General features: G+C 39.5%; 1 protein-coding gene across 1 annotated transcript in view; it reads left to right on the forward strand.

Annotated features, from left to right (window-relative positions):
- Window positions 1-2315: 2315 nt before the first annotated feature.
- LOC120054692 (AT-rich interactive domain-containing protein 3A-like) overlaps window positions 2316-14858 on the forward strand; it is a 40028-nt gene continuing 27485 nt past the window's right edge. The window contains exon 1 of the mRNA XM_039002231.1: window positions 2316-2548. The gene's annotated coding sequence lies outside the window, so the exon portion shown is untranslated. The remainder of the gene's footprint in view (window positions 2549-14858) is intronic.

The raw sequence follows: 14858 nt of genomic DNA on the forward strand, positions 1-14858 counted from the left end.
AATAAATCACACATTTAGCATAGGCCTATATGTGCATGGTAAATGACACAATGTTTTGTTAGTGATCATGTCAGATGTTTTTCAACGCTGTCAAGAGTTCTGCTACAGTAAATTGCTTGCAAGACAGTGTCTTCTATTTTGAGAGTTGCCATGATTCATGAATCTATCCACTAGATGGCAGCATGATGTTAGTCATGCATGATGTTGGTAAAGCTGTAAATATGTCACTTTTTGGGCAACCCAACAAAATTCACGTAGAAATTAGAGTTATAAATCTGACATTCTCATTGAAAGCAAGTCAAAGAGGGGATTTATCTGTTTCATGTGTGCTACTTCTGTGTGTGCTATTTCTATGCTTGCTGTTTTAAAGTTTTGTTTTTGCATCTTTTACTTTAGGTTTTGTACACCAGCTTCAAAGCTGAAAATACAATATTTTTGGTTATGGAAAATATATTTCACAGCAGTTTAGATGGTACTATGTTTCTCTACACTGTACTTGCTTGTTTTGTCACATAAACTGAAACTAGGCAAACTATTAGAATTTTTGTAACCAGGAAACGGAGATTTCTGCATAGTTCACTTTAATGTCTTAGAATTTATTTTTTTTAAACAATCTTTCATGTGTTAGAAGAAACTTAAGTTTTCCTCAGTAAACTTCAATAAACGATTTTATTTGTTAACTGACACAAAATGTCTTATAGGTAAATTGTTGATACTGATAAGAATTAAATTATGCTTCAATCAAATACTCAAATACTTGTGCTGAAAGTGGACTTAAAACGGCAATCAGCAGTTAGAACAATAACAAAGCGTACACCCCGCCCCTGTTTCAGTTAAACGTTGAGAGATGAGGCTGCAGAAATGTAACCACTCTCAAATTCATAGACCGAGCCATGGATTCATGGAATGACCATCCATTATATCAAAAATATCGTTTTAATCATGTTTTGAGGCTATATGGGGTTTGTTTACATTTACTTTGTTTACAAACATGGAGTAAAACAAGCTTTATTTTGGGTTCTGATGGGGTACGAAAGTTGAACTATTTTCTTCAAGAATGAATGGGTACATAATTAATATATAAGTAAAACAAATGGATGTAGCAACTGCAGATTGCCTCTTTAAGTCCTGTCTCACTTCAGCATTGTTAAAACTGACATTTGACTATATTTGACTATAAAATATAGCAGGCCTACACTAGGCCTGCAAACCAAATATTTTTATAAATGTATACAATTTGTGCCAAAGGTCTACATTCTTCATTATATCACCTTCAATGGCAAGAAAAAACATATATGGAACCAAACCTGATTTAAAAGTATAAATGATATCAACACATTATGCTGCTTAAATCAGAAATGCAATTCTGCTCAAGTATCGCATTTGTTTAAATGAGTAGCCAAATCTTATCAGGATTGCAGTCTGGGCAAGAATAGGTGACCTCAACTAATTCTTGCTATGGTCAGTAGTTTGACCATTATTGTACTGTATTGACTCTTTAAATAATTTAAGGAGAGTAGTAGTAATTTGATACATTAATTAATGATACAATCATTTAAATGTATCTATTAGAGCTCATGCAGTTATTTTCGGTTTAGTAATTGGTATTTATAATTACAAATACTGTAGCTGTATTGTAGCTAACCTTTGCTGGGTGATTGAAATGCATATCCCCTTTATAGGACAAGTAGTCTAACTCTGAAGAAACGCTAGATTTCTCTTATTAATTGTTATGCATTAATGATAGTTAATATAATAAGCATTATTAATGATATTATAATAATGAAATAATTGACGTTTATTTCCCAAAAAAATTCACATGGTAAGTTTGGTAAGGAATAAGTTAAATGTATACGCGATAATTAGGAGGCGTGGACTTAACTCTTCATTCGGTCTGCTTACTTCTTGTGCTATATATTAAGCATACAGTAGACACCACCCACCTACCCGCTGTAGGGTTAAAATGATCACCACCTAAGGGAACGTCGCCAAAAGCTCTACATGGGTTAGGTAGTCTTCATTATCATTTCAAGGGACAATCTGCCAAGTTTCCAACCATGACGACGCCGAGGTGTGCTTAGGCAGAAAATTGTTAACGCATTCCTCGAATTATAGAACGTTTCAACATCTCTTAGTTATTTCAACAACATGAAACGTATAAAGTCGGTTTATAATGCAATTATTTCCCCCCACATTGACAGCACATATATATTACACTTGCCGACATTCCCTTTGTATTGGGGTAGGTTGGCCCCCTCTGATTCAGAGGTTAGGAATTTGCATCCGATTGCTGTTTGTCAACCAATGATTTGACTCTACGACCGTGAGCACGCCTTGGATTAGGCAAATATACAATGTAACCTCTGAATCAAAGCCATACGTTGAAATCGAATAAGATGTATACAACCGAATAGAAGTATCACAATCAATTGATATCAGTTTACTACTATATATGAAATGTACAATCAATAACCACCAGAACGCCGTAGATTCAGTGGAAATCAGGAATGTTTGTTCCGAGTGCAAAAACAAAACGGAAGCTGATTTGGTAAGTTTTTTTCCCCTTTTTTTCTCTCTCTTATTGTGGCTCACATATTCGATTTGATTTGGATTTATACAAATAAGCGCCAGGCTTATTCTGCCTAATGTTTAAAAAATATATATCATGTCTGATTTAACTTGACTAATCGGATACAGTCCAATGTATTCGTATACGTATGCTGCCATGTGTGCAGTACATGCACTTTTCGATATGTGGCGACGTGCCAAGTAATTAAATGATCGTTATGATATAAAATCTTCAGTTATTATTATGGAACCCAGCTGTGACCAATATGTTTCTGTGAAGCCTTTTCAACTGCAGTTATCCAGAGTTTGGGTTAATTTTGCATTTGCAAATAATTATTTAATAGACTTTCTAATATAAAAAAGTGTGCTGTGTTATTTTTTTAATTTAACCATTATTTAACTAGGCGAGTCAGTTAAGAACAAATTCTTATTTACAATGACGGCCTATACCGGCCAAACCTTCCCCTAACCCAGACAACGCTGGACCAATTGTGTGCTGCCCTATGGGACTCTCGATCACAGACGGTTGTGAAACAGCCTGGGGATTGACCCCGGGTATGTAGTGACGCCTCTAGCGCTGCAATGCAGTGCCTTAGACCCCTGCGCCACTCACTAATGTGATGGTCACGTTAGTCTGGGGAATGGGGAAGTTGCAAACAGATATGGTAGCTGTATTTACAACTGGCCTGAAGCCAAGTTAAATAGAAAACAAAAAACTTTCATGAAAGTTATGAATATTAAAAAAAAATGGGCCTATTATATTTATCAGGTAAATTACATGATATTGCATGGAATCAATTGGGCCTTTTCAGCACTGCTGGTCTGTTTTTGAATTGAATTGACTTTTTGTAGATGCATAAAAGTTGCAGCATTTAGATGAATGGTGAGGGGGAAACACTACACTCTTAGGAAAAAAGGTGCTATTTAGAACCTACAAGGTTTCTTCCGCTGTCCCCATGGGAGAACCCTTTGAATAACAATTTGTGGTTCCAGGTAGAACCCTTTTGGTTCCAGGTACAAAGAACCCATTTCAGTTCCATGTAGAACCCTTTCAACAGAGGGTTCTACATGAAACCCAAAGTGTTCTACCTGGAACAAAAAAGGGTTCTACCTGGAACCAGGTGGGGACAGCTGAAAACCCCTTTTGGAACTCCTTTTTCTAAGAGTTTTAATACACAAGCAGTGTTACCCCAATATTCATTTGCACAAGCCATCCTTGCTTTGTAAATTGCTAATGAATGCCTACATGTGTATCAACTATAGTGCATAATGTATATATGTGTGGTATATTCATCTATGTCTATACTTGTTTAGACAGCCCAACTTGTATGTTGAGATGGCAAATTTGAATAAGTAGAGCAAAGCAAGGGGATAGGAAGTGTCTTACGTAAGTGCCCAAAAAAGGGTGTTTGGGTCTAGCAGTATGGAAGGAAATGAAATCTGCAACAATCAAATGTCATCTCTTTGACTGTTACTACATCATGACATAAGGTCCCTGGCCTGTAAATTCTGGCCTGTAAAGGTTTTGAGAAAGCCTCATCACAAGTCTCTTTTAAGTGTGTGACAAAAATGTCCCTTGGGTGAGCTGTAAGCATGGCATTTGTGATTTCATTGGAGATGACTAACCAGGGTTAAACTCTGGAAGAACTTGCTAAGACTTTCAATCATTGTGTGTATACAGAGGCTGACTTACAATATACTCTTGGAAAAAAGAGTCCAGAAAACACACACACATGCAATGTTGTTGTTTGTTTGTTATTTGTCAGGCTAACATGAATAAAATAAATACATCAAAACAGTATTTTATCTCACTATCATACCCAGCCAAGGTAGTATCTCTACTTGAAATCTGTGTGGACAGCATGCCAAATTATGAAACCATAGTTGCTCACTTGGTGCCGTTCCATATTTATAGCCTACTGTAACTCAGCATCCCATACATATTCCTTTTCCAATGGCGGGCCATTCTCCATATTAGCCTGCAATGAGTCCTCGTTAAGAAAAGGGGGATTTGCTCAGTGATTGGACCTCTTTGGATTAGAAACGTATGGTAGGTCGATCAAGCTCAGATCTTAAAGGCCAAATGTCTTTGCATAATGAAGGCAGTCTAATGAATAACATGCCTTGTCAAGGCAGAATTTATGTTACAGCTGGCCACATGTTGTGTCCAAGAAATTGTTTAGAATGTGTTCAGAGCCCAAACTGGGCTCACTAAGGAAGCGCTTTTGTAGTTCCATCAAAGTGGAAACTGTAACTGAAATAGTGAGCCGGAAAACAAACAAGTACTTTTGGTTGGACATGTACCATCTATCATATGATTTGTACATGGTGTAGTCTCGAGATAAAGTAATTTTTCTAGGAAGCCGGGGAGTCAGCTGACTTAAAAAAAAAAAAATGTTTAACCTTTTGTGGAAAATATTCCTGGTCCCTCACTCTTTTTTTATTTCTTGTTTTTTTTGTGTGAAAAAAAAACTATTGGAGATCTTCATACTTTTGTTTAATGGAATGATACTTAGTTATGTTTTACAGAATATGTCAGGAATTATATAAACAACGAGATTCTGCACATTGTGTCTTGAACGCTCAATATAAATTCAGTGTTGTAACAGAATGATTCACTATTTCCAGTAACACGACACTAATCCTGTTGTTGCATCTGGAATTCAATCAGCAGTCATTTTATTTATTTTTTAAAGTAGTCAAACAAGGGCAATTTGTAGAACAGTGACAGCATCTTCATCCTTGTCGATACATTACAATAGCTAAAAACCCATTTGAAATGAGCTATCGTGTTTCTAAGCTATGAGCTTAACATCCGTCCAATAGTTCTCTGCTATAGCCTTGTGTGAATGTCTCCTTTTCCCAGGTGCATTGAAAATACAGACTCGCCTAACAGCGTAGTTGTTTATGAACACACTGGCAAAATATGAAGAAGAAAAATGTGGCCTATGTTTGCTGTTGAAATGTACGTTTTTATAGACACGTTTATATCTCAATGTAGCTCAGTTTATATCAGTTTTAGCTATAGTTACGATAGAAATGACTGGTGAAATATTGTTACTATCCAATCTTACATCTACAGTGTAATTGGTTTCAAGTGACTTCATATCACAAAGGATGACCGTCCTCTAAATACACATTTAGTTTTGCCGTATTACATACATCTTGTGATATTTGCGAGACATATTCATAACAGACAAGTAAGCAATTTGAATAAGTCTATAGTATCAGTGAACAGTAACCACAAGGCCAATGAATTGAGATTTTGTTTTTAAAGGAGGATAAATCTTCAACAACGTCAAATACTGTATGCTTGAACTGAGTGCTTTATTTGTAGTGATCATGCTTTTGTACTGTCATCGTCTTGTTGTTGCTCAGATATATTTGTTACTATAAAATGTAAATTGACATCTGTTGTCTTGTATAATTGTAATATCGTATGTCGTTTTCTATTACTGCTGCTCAGTGACCACACAAACCCAAAATGTGTGTGTGTGTGTGTGTGACTGGTCCCCAACTGCCTGCCTCTTTACTCCACTACTGTAGGTTCCCTGCCATTTTAAAGGGGAAGTGTAGTGAGTTGGCTCGTTTTCAGCTGTTCCTTTGCCAAAACCCACATATCAAAGTCTCCTTCTGGCACACAAGCAGTTTCTGTGTTTCTCCTGACAAAAAAGGAAAAGAAAAACACTACTTCACTCTTTGGGTTGAAGCCATGGGGGAATCCCGGAAGACTGATAGTGACGTAATGTAGGTGGAATGAAGCTTGGGTAAGAATCTTTCTGTGGGAAGAGCCATGTTATTTGTCCACCAATAACATTGATATACATTTTGTGTGGACAATTGCCAGTGCAATTATATTGAAAGCCAGAGTCATCCAGGACTATCCTTACATGTGTCTGCCTTGAGACCAACACAGAGCTTCGCACGTGTCCATCTAGGAGTTTATATGCGCTTCATATTTACACCCCTTGGCATGAATGTGTGCTGAATGAGCAAGTTGGCAACTTGCCTCCAGAATAAAATCAAGACGGAGGTACTGGATAACTATATTTTCCCGACTGGGCTCCCGAGTCGGTTGCATGTTTTGCATACACAGGCACACAGCATGTGTCATGTAGCCCACATGTATGTGTAAATTATTTCACCAGACTAGATTAGGAATCCATGCCAAAGAGCTGTTTCCTGCCTATCGCTCCTCACTTACCCAGACAATGGCTGGATTGTACAAGATTAAATTGAATCAAATTTTATTGGCATCGCAGGTTATTGCAGGTGCAGCGAAATGCTTATGTTTCTAGCTCCAACAGTGCAGTATACCTAACAATGCACACAAATCCCAAAAATACAAAGAAATATCAGAACAAGCAATGTCAGAGTCCGGTGTGTGTGAATATATACTGAATAGGAAAGGTATGTACAGCAGTTATATAGGATGACTAGAAGACAGTATATGCAAATGAAGTGGGTAAAACAGTATGTAAACATGATTAAAGGTACCAGTGTTAAATGACTATGTACAGTACATAGGGCAGCAGTCTCTAAGGTGCAGGGTAGAGTACTGTGTGGTAGCTGGCTAGTAACAATGACTGAGTTCAAGACAGGGTGTTGGGCAGAAGCCGGCTAGTGGTGACTATGGCCTCTGCAATTTTATGAATCAACAAGTTAATCCAGTTTGGGGCATTGGTGTTTCAATGTAAATACACTTCATACGCATATTAAGTTCAGCCTCTTCAGCTCAGTCCTTAGGGAGAATTATTTTCCTGTGTCATGTAAAGAGTGAACATGGAAGTGAGTCTCACTGCGTCTTATCTAGGAAATGCATTTCTAGGGCTGTTTCTGAAATCTCCGGGAAATTATATAAATAATAGTGCTTTTTAAAGGAATTAATAGAATCAGACATTATCAATGTTATGTGCAAACAGCGGATAATGGATAATGGGCAGTGAAAGGCCAATATCCACAAGAGAGAACTAACTGTATCGACAGGCAGAATTTCATTTCAGGGGTCAAATAACATCTATGTGTGTTTCATTCATCCTATACAAGAGTAGTCTTACAGTTGCAACAGCTGTGCAAGGTTTAGTTGTTTGTTACGCAGGAGATCTGATATATTAAGATCACCATTGATTCAGAAGCCAGAGTGCTGTTGTCAGAACCTAGACAACTGAGCACTAGCAAAACTGCAATGGCCATTGCTGGTGCTGCAGTAGAGAGAACCTATCAAACTGAATTAGTTACATCTCCTTTAAAGTTGTTGATGACTTTCCAATTACAGCAACCTTATTCTCTGATTTTAGCTTTCTTATTGGAAGTACGTGGCTGGTTTACTCTTCTGCATGGTCAATCTGGAACGTATAGTCTCAATTAGGGCTGTTGCGATGACCGTATTACCGCCACACCGGCTGGCTTGAAAATGAATCGCACACATATTATTTAGTATATGCAAAGACAAGATTAAATCAAGAATAGTCTGATGAGTGACTATTAGCCTATCACCTGTGAATTATATAATATCACTTGTGAATAATGCCCAGCATAAGAAACTGCCTTATTTTTGTTTAAACTTTTTCGAATCGTGGTTGCACACCTCATGTAGCCTAGCCCTTAGGCTTACTTTTTGATGAGGTTTGTATCACAACTAAAGTGGCCAAATAACTTCATAAAATTAAGCACATTATGCCGCTTTACAAGGGGTGTAGAGCCTAACTGGCATACATAAGCAGCGAGTGAGTTTCAAGTTTGGGGAAGATCATTTTCACCATTAAAAATTCACTATTTTGATAATGGTGTTTTCCCGCTAATGGAACATTCATGCTTATAGCCTACTGCCATGTGCGCATTGCTGCACTTATAATGAAGAAATAACGTAATAGTTTATCAACAACCTCTCCCTCAACATGATCAAGACAAAGGAGATGATTGTGGACTACAGGAAAAAGAGGACCGAGCACGCCTCCATTTTCATCGACGGGGCTGCAGTGGAGCAGGTTGAGAGCTTCAAGTTTCTTGGTGTCCACATCACCAACAAACTAACATGGTCCATGCACACCAAGAAGAAGGCACGACAAAACCTAATCGCCCTCAGGAGGCTGAAAAGATTTGGCATGGGTCCTCAGATCCTCAAAAGGTTTTACAGCTGCACCATCGAGAGCATCCTGACTGGTTGCATCACTGCCTGGTATGGCAACTGCTTGGTCTCCGACCGCAAGGCACTATGGAGGGTAGTGCGAACGGCCCAGTACATCACTGGGGCCAAGCTTCCTGCCATCCAGGACCTCTATACCAGGCGGTGTCAGAGGAAGGCCCTAAAAATTGTCAAAGACTCCAGCCCCCCTAGTCAAAGACTGTTCTCTCTGCTACCGCACAGCAAGCGGTACCAGAGCGCAAAGTCAAGCCATAAGACTCCTGAACACCTAGTCAAATGGCTATCCAGGCTATTTGCATTGCCCCACCTCTCTTACACCGCTGACCGCTGCTACTCTCTTGTTATCATCTGTGCATAGTCACTTTAATATCTCTACCTTCATGAACTCAGCAAAAAAAGGAACGTCCCTTTTTCAGGACCCTGTCTTTCAAAGATAATTCGTAAAAATCCAAATAACTTCAGACATTTTCATTGTAAAGGGTTTAAACATGGTTTCCCATGCTTGAACCATAAATAATTAATGAGCATGCACCTGTGGAACTGTCGTTAAGACACTAACAGCTTACAGACGGTAAGCAATTAAGGTCAAGGTTATGAAAACTTAGGACACTAAAGAGGACACTAAAGAGGCCTTTCTACTGACTCTGAAAAACACCAAAAGAAAGATGCCCAGGGTCCCTGGTCATGCGTGAACGTGAACGTGCCTTAGGCAAGGAGGCATGAGGACTGCAGATGTGGCCAGGGCAATAAATTGCAATGTCCGTACTGTAAGACACCTAAGACGGCGCTACAGGGAGACCGGACGGACAGCTGATCATCCTCGCAGTGACAGACCACGTGTAACAACACCTGCACAGGATCGGTACAGCCGAACATCACACCTGCGGGACAGGTACAGGATGGCAACAACAACTGCCCGAGTTACACCAGGAACGCACAATCCCTCCATCAGTGCTCAGACTGTCCGCAATAGGCTGAGAGAGGCTGGACTGAGGGCTTGTAGGCCTGTTGTAAGGCAGGTCTTCACCAGACAACACTGGCAACAACGTTGCCTATGGGCACAAACCCACCATCCCAAAAGGTCTACACCTGTTGTTGTATTCGGCGGATGTGACTAATACATTTTTTTTTATTTGACATTTAAAACTAAACGTTCTGATCTGTTGCGTCAGCCACTTTGCGTAAAATTTTTATTTTTGATGCTAGTGGTTGTATGCTAGTGGGATCTATCACATCCCACAACTGTCCTAGACTATGTTTGGAATATTTTTTTCTAGCACAGAATAGGTCAACTTTTGTACTATGGGGATAGTAGATTGACATAGGCTAGTGCTTTTGTTGTTTGTTAGGCCTACTCTTTTTGTTGGCTGATGAAAAGTAAATGTGGACAATTCTTCCAATATCTTCAATATGCACCTCAGAATTAGATAAGGACAGGTGCAGTTGCATCCCCGATGTGTCTGTCTTCACTTGTAGCCTGTGAGAAATACCCAATCACATGATTGAGAGCCATGTGAGAGCGGGCAGCACTCAGGGAGAAGGGCACAACGCAGCACTCCAGCACAACGGCCATTGGATATCAGAAGGCATGGATTTTTTTAGGGTGCATTACAGCCACACAAAGCGGATGCCACCGTGAAATTCGAGGCATTATCAAGTGCTTGTCAAATTGTGAATGAGAGACTGATAAAGTGTGTACAGCCTGCACAAAAAACAAAGCAGAGCCCATGCCTTACAAGTACCTTTTTTGAAATCATCATTACAGTTGCATCATACAGCATTACAGTGTATTAAAAATCTAAACCTATAGCCCTACGTTTGTAGAACTAAAGTTACATAACTCTAAATTAAGCATATAGGAATACCTATTTCTTTGTTAACCACTCAACACAAATTAGTTGCATGTGCGCACTCGTTTGGAGAAAATATATTTTCTATTCAATTGTATTCTTCATAGTATATAATAATATAAAATAATGCCACGGAATTCTAAGCAAATCTTGTCTGCTAAATGAACTAGTGTAGCCCACAGAGAGTATGCTTTTCTTTTCTTCTGTATGCTTTTCTTCTGAAATAGACCAAATTTTCTTCATATCATGCTTCTTTAGACCCGTCTAAAATAAATAATGTATTTTTTGTGAAGGTGTAGGCTATATTGCATGGATTTATTCGACTTTTTAAAATGTAGATGTTCCCAAAGGTCTGCATCTGTGTGGAATCCAGGAGATGCTAAATGTGTTCATGTAAATTACCGTGAGACCGACCGTTATTCGTTTGACAATCAGCGGCTGACAATTTTGTGATCGCCACAGCCCTAGTTTCAACTGAAATCCTGACTGCGCCAATCGTAGGTTGACTTCCACGTCACACTATTTCCCTCCCATGGCTCAATGGAGAGTACAATGCTGCTCTTGATAGCAGGGTTGTTGCTAGCCATGTTGCTAGCCTAGTGTTAGCCTATCATTCAGAGATGAGCACAGGCCATAGTCAATCCATCCATCCTTCATGTATTTTCAGTCCCATTGATTGACCATGCTTTTGCTCTGAAAAATGAATAAAAACTGGTTTGCAGTTTCATTCCATCAGGACTATATTGAAGTGAATAGTCAGTAGGTTACTACCTGTGTCAGCATTTTCAAAATGGCTGAATATGTGTGTTTGATTGAAAACTCTCCAAAATTCCTCTAAACTTTTATAATAAGGAGATCATTGGATTACGATTATTCTGAAATTCGACCAACGTAATTTAATGGCTGGCTTTGCTAATCAGATTTGAGCCCCATTCTGAATGTATTGTGGAAGAGGTTGGTGGAAAGTGCTGGTGACACTTCCTGAATGATCGTGTTGTTAGTGTAATGGGCTCAATAGAAGCAGTGTTATTCTCTCCAGAGGTAATACTTGGAGGAATGTGACAGAATACCACATACCAGTAATCAAGACCAGCACTATTGACCAGGTTTTAGAAAAGGACCTTATGTATTATGGTGATTATCTGGTCTGCAAAAGGCCTCCACCTGTATTCTAAGCAAAAAGGAGATGTCAAGATGTGGTCCGTAGTCTCAGAATATGTTGGATAGATCCCTACACACTTCCAAACTCAACTAGCGCTTTTCTGTCCAATACCAGCTTACCGGTTAAATATACACTGCAAATTACAAACGTTACCAATGCACAATTTTAGTGCTCTGTACTGTCTCATGTGTTCTTTAGGAGACTATAGTTGAATATTAGAGCACCCTTTATGTGAGGCGGCAGAGACCCTTTATCACTTTGGAATTAGACCCTTAGCGCTTTCCTTATCTCTTTGTCCTGTTTGTTCAGACCTCACAATCTTCCACCCTCACCCCTCCCGCAGCCTCTGTGCCAGTAGGTAACCAGAGGATTAACCCAATAGCTCTCATCATTCGTCTCTTATCCTTCTTTTAAACCGGCTGTCCACCCGGTTGGCTTCGTGGCAGTTCCCCCCTCATCCAGTTTCATCTAGCCTCCAACAATAACCCTATGGTCAGATCACTTATGGGTGTCCATTGCTGTAGTTTGAAGCCAAAATACATTTAAATAGGTTGCAATGATACAGTGATTGACTCAAGGTTGTGGTTCACATTGTGTGTAGTGTAGAGCAGTATACTGAAGTTACTCAGTTTGCCCGAGCCATTCACCACCTCTGACGCAAAATAACTTGTTTGTACCAGAAGGCTGACCACACCTACATCAGTTTTACATCAACAAAGATGAATGATAATGGCATTATTATGCAATCACATGAATCATTGATATAGTCCCAAAGTTGTTTATATAATGGTGATTAATGCGATGCAGTGCTTCAGTGTTCCCTATTGACAATCAGAATGATGAATGGATGATCTAACACATACAGTCCTCACTCTATCTTGCCATGTCTGTGGGAAATCAAAGATGTTGGCCACCAAAAAAGGCATTTGAAGCAGAGAAACCACTAACACCTCCCACAATTCAATGTATTTTAATCAGGAACAGCAAAGACCTTGAAAGCAGTTTGCAGTTCTGCTATGGTGTGTCTCTGTAATGGAATATTTCCAAATATAGGGAAGCACATTTTGTGCCAAATTCGTGAAGCGGTCAGTTTTGAATTGGGCTTAACCACTGGCTAATGAAACTGTATTGTGAAACATTGGGGGCTGCAAATTGGCGTAAGATAAATAATTATGGTCAATGCATTTGACTGTTGATGATTCAACATGTATGTTTAGAATGTAATAGCAACACCACAGTTTTGGTCTGTAACCCCTAGTCTAGTTTTATGGTTGCAATAAACAGACAAGATACTTGTTACCATAGTGCTATAGAAGTTGATACAATATGATACGCTATATGGCCAAAAGTATGGCCGAGCAGTCGCACACAAGCCTAAGATCACCATGCGCAATGCCATTCATCGGTTGGAGTGGTGTAAAGGTCGCCGCCATTGGACTCTGGAGCAGTGGAAACACGTTCTCTAGAGTAATGAATCACGCTTCACCATCTGGCAGTCCGACGGACTAATCTGGGTTCGTCAGATGCAGGAGAACACTACCTGCCCCAATGCTTAGTGCCAACTGTAGAGTTTGGTGGAAGAGGAATAATGGTTTGGGCTAGGTCCCTTAGTTCCAGTGAAGGGAAATCTTAACGGTTTGTCGAGGTCGTTGTAGAAGAACTTGACTGGCCTGCACAGAGCCCTGACCTCAACCCCATCAAACACCTTTGGGATAAATTGGAACGCTGACTGCGAGCCAGGCCTAATCCCCCAACATTAGCACCTGACCTCACTAATACTCTTGTGGATGAATGGAAGCAAGTCCCCGCAGCAATGTTCCAACATCTAGTGAAAAGCCTTCCCAGAAGAGTGGAGCCTGTTATAGTAGCAAAGGGAGGACCAACTCCATATTAATGCCCATGATTTTGGCATGAGATGTTTGACGAGCATGTCTACATACTTTTGGCCATGTATTGTATGATGTTCTATAGCTACTATTTTGGATCCAACAACTGCAGTGACACAGTTGCCCTCTGTGCCAGAAAATAATGTTGCGTGAATCAATATTGAATGTCTCTCACCTCTGCTAGTACAACTGTTCATCTGGTGTTTATTTCTTGTCTCCTGACACACAAGCCCATAGAAGGGACAAAGAGGTTTGCCAGTGCTGTTTTAGTCACTGTATTATCCCATTCATACTAAGACGTTTTTCTGCCAACTTTACCGTACCGCCAACTTTTTTTCCGCCTTTTCCTTTTATCTGAAAGGTATTGCCGGTATCAAAGCCAAAACGTTTTTATTTTCCGCTTAACGACCTAGTAATCATTTCGGTAAAAAAGTGGAGGTGGTATAGCTCATCTATTCGTTTGCTCATCTATCACTGATCAGAAACTTTTAGCATGCAATAATGCAGCCCAAATCAAGTGTCGGCCTATTATTTTGCCCGATCGCGTATAGGCAACTCCAAAAGCCAACGGAGGTCGTGAAATATGAACACAAGACAGCTTTTGAAAATAGGATTGCTATTATTTTCAGTCGGGAAAAATATTCTTTGTATTTTATTCTGTTATATTCCATTATATTCTTAATACAAAATATGTGTGTTGACTGTGATCGTGGTAGGTGTGTCTTGTCTGTTTAATGAACAAAATAATGAACTATTGATTTAATTAATTTGGGTGTAGAATAATTAAACTCAAACCATGCCATTTTATTGTTTTGAAAATGCATTTCGTTACTCTTATGTTTCTTAGGACCGGCCTAAACGAATTAATAATGGATTTCTTTTTGATGGTGTATATTCAATGGATTTATTAAAATAGACGCCCACCCACATCTGCACACCACTACTACCACTCCTCCCTGGCATCCCAGCATGCTCATGGGAGGTTTAAAAGGAGTATGCAGGCAAGAATGTGGTAAAAATGGGCCTGTTTGTAAGGGGGTCATATAAGCATTGGTCAATTTATTTTACAGGCAAAATACAGTGAATCCTATGTGAAAGCAGTAGATTTTGTAATGAGTAAAGAAGCACATTCATCGTGAACACTCATGACTGGAGTCATAGGCCTATGGTCAAAAGCAGTGCAGTACAGGGTATTGGCCAGGGTGTCATTCCAGAGGCAACCTAGTCTGTTCAACACCTGCTAGGAG

This window comes from Salvelinus namaycush, chromosome 10 (assembly GCF_016432855.1).
Source record: "Salvelinus namaycush isolate Seneca chromosome 10, SaNama_1.0, whole genome shotgun sequence".
Taxonomy (NCBI): Eukaryota; Metazoa; Chordata; class Actinopteri; order Salmoniformes; family Salmonidae; genus Salvelinus; species Salvelinus namaycush.